This window comes from Lepisma saccharinum, chromosome 14 (assembly GCF_977018435.1).
Source record: "Lepisma saccharinum chromosome 14, izLepSacc3.1, whole genome shotgun sequence".
In the NCBI taxonomy this organism is placed as follows: Eukaryota; Metazoa; Arthropoda; class Insecta; order Zygentoma; family Lepismatidae; genus Lepisma; species Lepisma saccharinum.
This window is the reverse complement of record NC_139242.1, coordinates 9,808,309-9,814,334: the sequence shown is the minus strand read 5'-3', so window position 1 is coordinate 9,814,334 and position 6,026 is coordinate 9,808,309.

Below are 6,026 nucleotides of genomic sequence, written 5' to 3'. Positions count from 1 at the left end.
AAAGTTGGTATCCATATCTATTTTGCACAACTTCTAAAAGCTTAAAAAACGAGATGCTTGTTGCTGCATTTTCTGACCTGTAAAATAATTAAAATAAAGTTCCGCGCCTGGTCTTTAAGCCTGTTAAATCTGCGAGGCCGGTCAACATTTTTTTAGGAATGTAATCTTCCTGGAAATAATATTCGTGCTATCCCGCCCGCCACCCGAGGAACTCCTCTTCGGAATGAAAAAAAAACATCCAGTGCGTTAATATGCTGCGAGATAACACAAACGAGGCCAACTGCGAAATATCGTTTAGCGCGTCACTGGAGCATGTTTTCTGCCGCTGCGGCCACCGACATGTTTTAATTTAGCTCAAAGTGGGACTAAATTTTAGCACAAGTTCCAAGATGTTGCAACTTCCAAAGTCCACAAGAACGTACATTAAAAAAAAAAAAACTACATATTATCTAGCAGAATATAATGTAAAGCTTAATTCAACTGCATCTAAAACAAAGTGTATTTGTATGTGAGGGGAACAATCATCATTGAATAAACGAACTTTTCCGTAACATAACTACACCTGAGAAAGTTCTACTATAGCTTTTGTCTAGTCTTACGGCAGGCGCTCCACAAGCAAGCAAGGGAAGTTTGGAGTGGGAAATATGCCGCAGAACTACCAGGCAACAGCTGTGGCGCCGAGAGTTACGTCGTCGAGGGGAGGAACTACAATACTACGTGAACCTCGTTCTACAGACTGTTGCGTTTCATATCGCGCTGGATTGGTCGCTATTCCGCTCCCCACTTCCCTTGCCGCCCGCCGTAAGACCAGACAAAAGATATAGGTCAATTATTGGGTTAGAACAGTACTGAAAGGCTCAGAAGTAACAAACAAAGGAGTTGTAATAATTTATGCAATTCTAGATTTTAACAAACAGTAACGGTACAAGAGATGCTCAATTTTTGTTCTTTAAGTTATAATTTTTAGTCTTCGTAACAAATATGTGATGTTCGTAAAATATCAGCATTATAAATTACATAAAGATCGAAATTACATGAAGGTATGAGATAATATATATATATTATAAACTGAAGTCCAAACAAGTCCTTATTGTTTTTATTCTGAATGGTACTGATATGGAAGTCCGCCCGTTTAGCTGACATCAGCAATATCTCCTATTCAGAGGGAAAACCATGTCACTTCTAACGCACTGACAATTCGTTACAGGAACTGTTTACTTCATTGTATAAGATCAATTGTTGACGACAAGCCTTATCATTAATTTCTTATTTTTCTTCTTCGTTATTTAGTTTATGTCCTGTTTGGCTTTCAAATGTAACTCACCGTGTTAAATGTCACATGGTCATAGCTATTATCATTAAGGCCCGAGACGTTTATAATTATTATTGTTGAAAGCATGTAATATTGTATATTGTATTTGGTACTATGATGGTATACATTTATTGGTCATAGTGTGATGAAAGTCGTCCAGTAGTTCCGTGGAGTGTCGCACGTCAGCGCCACTCGGTGTCTTTTTAAGGGTCTCACTGTAGCACACTTCTGACCACTTTCTTGATCAAGCCCGACTTGTGACGTCAAAAGAATTTCAGTGTATTAATGCTAAGAGACCTAAACCTAACATGCCTAACATAACAAGAATTAATTTAGCGTGACGTCAGAAGACGAAGCGCTGGGCTTGACCAAGAAGGGTGGTTGAGAAGCGTGCCGTCAGTTATACCACAGATAAACGCGTAATACGAGTATGTTTATCTGTGGTGACACCCCTATCTAAATGCAAGCACAAGCATTCTGCTTCTGTCTCGGTTCTAGCGCGGCAAGACAGGGAAACAGTTCTGACAGTTAAGGCCTGAAAGAGCAGCACGTAGAAAAGCTATACCCTGTCCCGGATATCTCTGGGCAAGTAGTGAAGGGAGACGGCTCCATCAATGAACACGTGAGACGAAACGGGATTACGTGGAGTGGGAAAGCGACCGCAGTTACCAGCCTTAGCAGCAGCGTGTATTGCTTCGCTCTGCCTACTTCTCTGCAGAGATGTAGGGCCTCGCTCCATGGATATCCAGGAGACTGAGTACATTTATCGTACCTGCCCGTGTCGGTCTCCGTCTTAGGTTGGTACTGTCGGACACTAGACCGATACTCTGTTTCAGCTTGAGAATGCCCTTGAGCTCCTTAAGGTTGATTGATTGATTGATTTGGTTTATTTTACTTAGCTTTTTGTGCCACTTTTGGCTAATTTGCGAAGATGGGGATGAGTGATGATGTGATGAAATTGATGGATGGACACTCACAAACTTCCATGCTCAGGCCGGGATTCGAACCCGGTACATTTAGCGTCGTAGAACGATGCGCTAACCATTCGCCACGAGATCCGGCTTGGCTACTTCAGGTTTCTCACCTTTCCGTCGTGGGGTGATACCTTCGGACACTGTCTGATACTTGGCTTGTGCTTGAGTGTTCCCTCGGACTCCTCTCTTCATTTCGACTTGCATCAAATCGATCTCGAGACGTTAGGCCTACATTGAGCCTATGAAGGCTAATGCCTCAAAATTAAGTCCCTTACTTCCTCTGGCACTCTCCCTTCGTCGAGACCAGGATGAGGATCCGAGTCGTCGTCAAGTGAACGGAAAGTACAGTGAACTAGTATACACCAGAATGTACGTACTAGTGTATTTTAATGTTGTGTAGGGAACTTTTTTTATATACACAGCAAGCCCATAGATTTTTCTGAAGTTCCAGTGCTACCGGCTGGAGAAGGCTAGCGTTAACAGCAAAATGTTTCCAATAATGTTTCTAAAATCTACCTACTTAGAGACTGAGCAGCTGCCTATGATAAACATTTCTAAAGTTAATTTTGTGTCTAACTTACACGTAGGTACACTGCAAGTTGAGACGCAGTAAGGAGCAAACATCTATCCTTGCAATGCTCGAAGTGGAGGATTATATCCTCATGGTTAAGACAACATTCATGAAGCATCCCCCCAGCTTTGGCTTCCATCCGCGCATTGTCTACATGCTGATCCACACAAGCATCCTCGCAGCTACGAATTTTCACTTATAACCCCTTCATCACATCTGTATTTTTTTGATTTGTTGGGATGAGCGGCTTTACTCGTATAGAATAAATTTGGCTACAGTGAGTGGACGTCGCTAGTGACATCACAAAAGGGCGCTGATTGGTGGACGAGTTGAGGTCCACGTGCAGGAAGAAAATTGCCCTGGTCTATCGGCAGCCGTGAGAGAGAGAGAATCTTCAATCCTCTGTTTTCAGTTAAGAAATTGAAGTTTTGGTTTTGATCTTTATTTTGTGAGCATAGTATTGATAGTGTATGAATTGATTAGTTGATCATTCAAAAGAAAGTTAATTTAGATTTTTTAAATTACCACATTCATCAAAAAATAAAGGAAGTTCTCTCTCCCTGATGTGAGCGCTCTCACTGAACGTGTTCTTATGTTAATTTGGATCTGAAGTAAATGTTGAAGTAAATGTTAAACCCATACAAGGTATTTGAGCAAATTGTCTGTTGCAGATGGTACCTGGGAACAGGACGTCGAGAATTGGAAACACTTCGTTGATGAATTATTCACCATTTCTGATTTCGAACAGAAACCTCAAATGTGAAACTTGACAGTAAAGAGTAAGATTGTTTATTTGAAGATTGAGCAGCTTTTCTTGATGAAGGAATTTACTCTTTTGTCTGTTATCTTTGGCTGTCACAACACATGGACGAAATGAGAGAATTTCAGGACAACGGCATTTTATACTAGGCCACTCAACTTGGATTTTTAATTCGTGGGTTGCTGCGTGTAGGAAACGGAGAAGGAAATAACTAGGACTATGATTTGTATGACCTAAAGATGACCAAAATTAGCAAAATAAAATTTCTTCTTATGATCTAAAATGATACAAAATATGCAGTACAAATTGAAATATATGTCCTTACAGCTGAACTCTTCCAAACATTAATATGTAACATATGCTGAGCCATTTCCACATACTATTTTTACTTCACGTTACAAGCTCTGGGTTGCAATGAATACTTTCTGTAAATTTTGAAATAAACATGATTACCTATTGTCAGCCAGGAAAGCATTGTCATACTGAGAAAAGCTCATTTCTACTTCGGCTAACACAAGAGGAGCACATTTAAAGTAAACACTGTCTTGAGTGAACATAGGAGTAAGAACGAGTCCACTTCGAAAATGGCTGTATATTCCTTGGAAAAGTAAAAATATGCTGAATATGACCGAAAATCTGTCACAATATGCTCAATCAATATCCAAATATGACTAAATATGTTCTTAAAAGCACCTTAATTTAATTAGTTTTTCATAATGTGAATTTCTATATATTTATCGAACGCATCACCTTTACCAAAAGAAATATGCTAAGTAATCAAAATCCTAGCCCTAGATATAACGATATAGAGAGGAGAGAAGGAGAGACTATACCTCCTAATGGCAGGAAAAAATGGTTCCTCCATTTTATATTTCGAGAGAATTTATATAGTTGAAAACTGAGAAATAAACGTTCAATGGTAACTTATAACCAGAGGTGATGTGTGTTCTATCCAGTGCACTCGAATGGACTGAATATTGAATTCATTATTACAGTAAATATATGGCGGCATTAATGTGCATGGTAACAAAAGTGGTGGTTTAGTCACAACAGCTCACGCAGCATGTCGCATGGAATGCGAAATTTTCGAGTATTACATGCATTCTACAGCTGAAGACTATAAACCTCCACTCACTCGAAACTTGTATCCTTTCTGCTTATATTACAACAAGCTGCTCGGAGATCTCTACATTAACCTCTTGTAGATAACGGTTTACTTTTCTGACACCTCAAACGGATCACCCGGTACTTCTCCCTCACTTTATCTCTCTCTATAATTTGTGATGGTAACGTTTCATGCGGAGAATAACATTTGGTATGCTCCTTGTCGATTAATTTTTAATTGTTATAAGTGTAAATAAAATTGTGTAAAACATCTCCTGTCAGTGCAAAAATTGAATTGTTTTTAATACTAGTATTGTAATCAGAGAAAAAAATCCCAATAGTAAGTAATCGATGGGAATGTTTTAAATGTTATTTAAAACTATTGCTAAACTTAAATCGATAGAAATAGCACCAGCTGCAGGTTTTTACTTTCTCGTAATGGATATTTTCAAGTGTTTTCACTTTTACAACTGCTGGAGAAAAGAGTGGAAATCCAGTTCCTCATGGATCGGTAAAGTGTAGAGGAGTTAAAGAAGTATCCATGGCACCTAGGAATAACATCGCTATTTCTGATGGCGTGGCGGTTCTCTTCTTCCTGACAGGGGAGAAGACTTGATCTCTTCTAAATTGCAAAGCAGCAGAATATAACCTCGCATATCCATATTCATGCGGTGGCCGAGTGGGGTTTCATTTAACGCATGAAATAGTCAGCGAGTTTGATTCACCTTTGAGCTTGATCGGCGCTGCAACTATGCATAATAAAAGGTACATAACACAGCATACAGGTGACCATGTACAATGACAGTTATCTGTAGCATATGACCGCAACATAAATAGCTGAAGCTAATCCATAATTAAACGTTGAATAAAACTCATGTGCATTACTAGCATGCAAAGTAGAGGGAAATACGTATATGAAAATAAAAATAACACAGTCCTGTATAAAACTATTTACATTGGAAAATATTTGAATCAAGCATTTCTAGGACTACCCAATACTAGGAAGAAGTTGAATGAAAAAATTGACGAGAACGTTTTTTTGACAAATTTTGAAAACCTGAAAATTAATAATTGTGTTTATAACCAGTCTGCCTGCACCTTACTAAAATTTTATAACGATCAGACACTCGTTTCTTATTTACCAAATATCAAAGATAACGATCGTTTGCAAAACTCTTTTTGTTCTCATGGCGATAAGAAATATAAGGCATACTCGAAAAACAAAATTGTTAGCATACATTAACGCAGAATTAAATAAGGTAAATTTTGATGGAACTCGTTTTTATGTAGGTCTATTGGTTAATT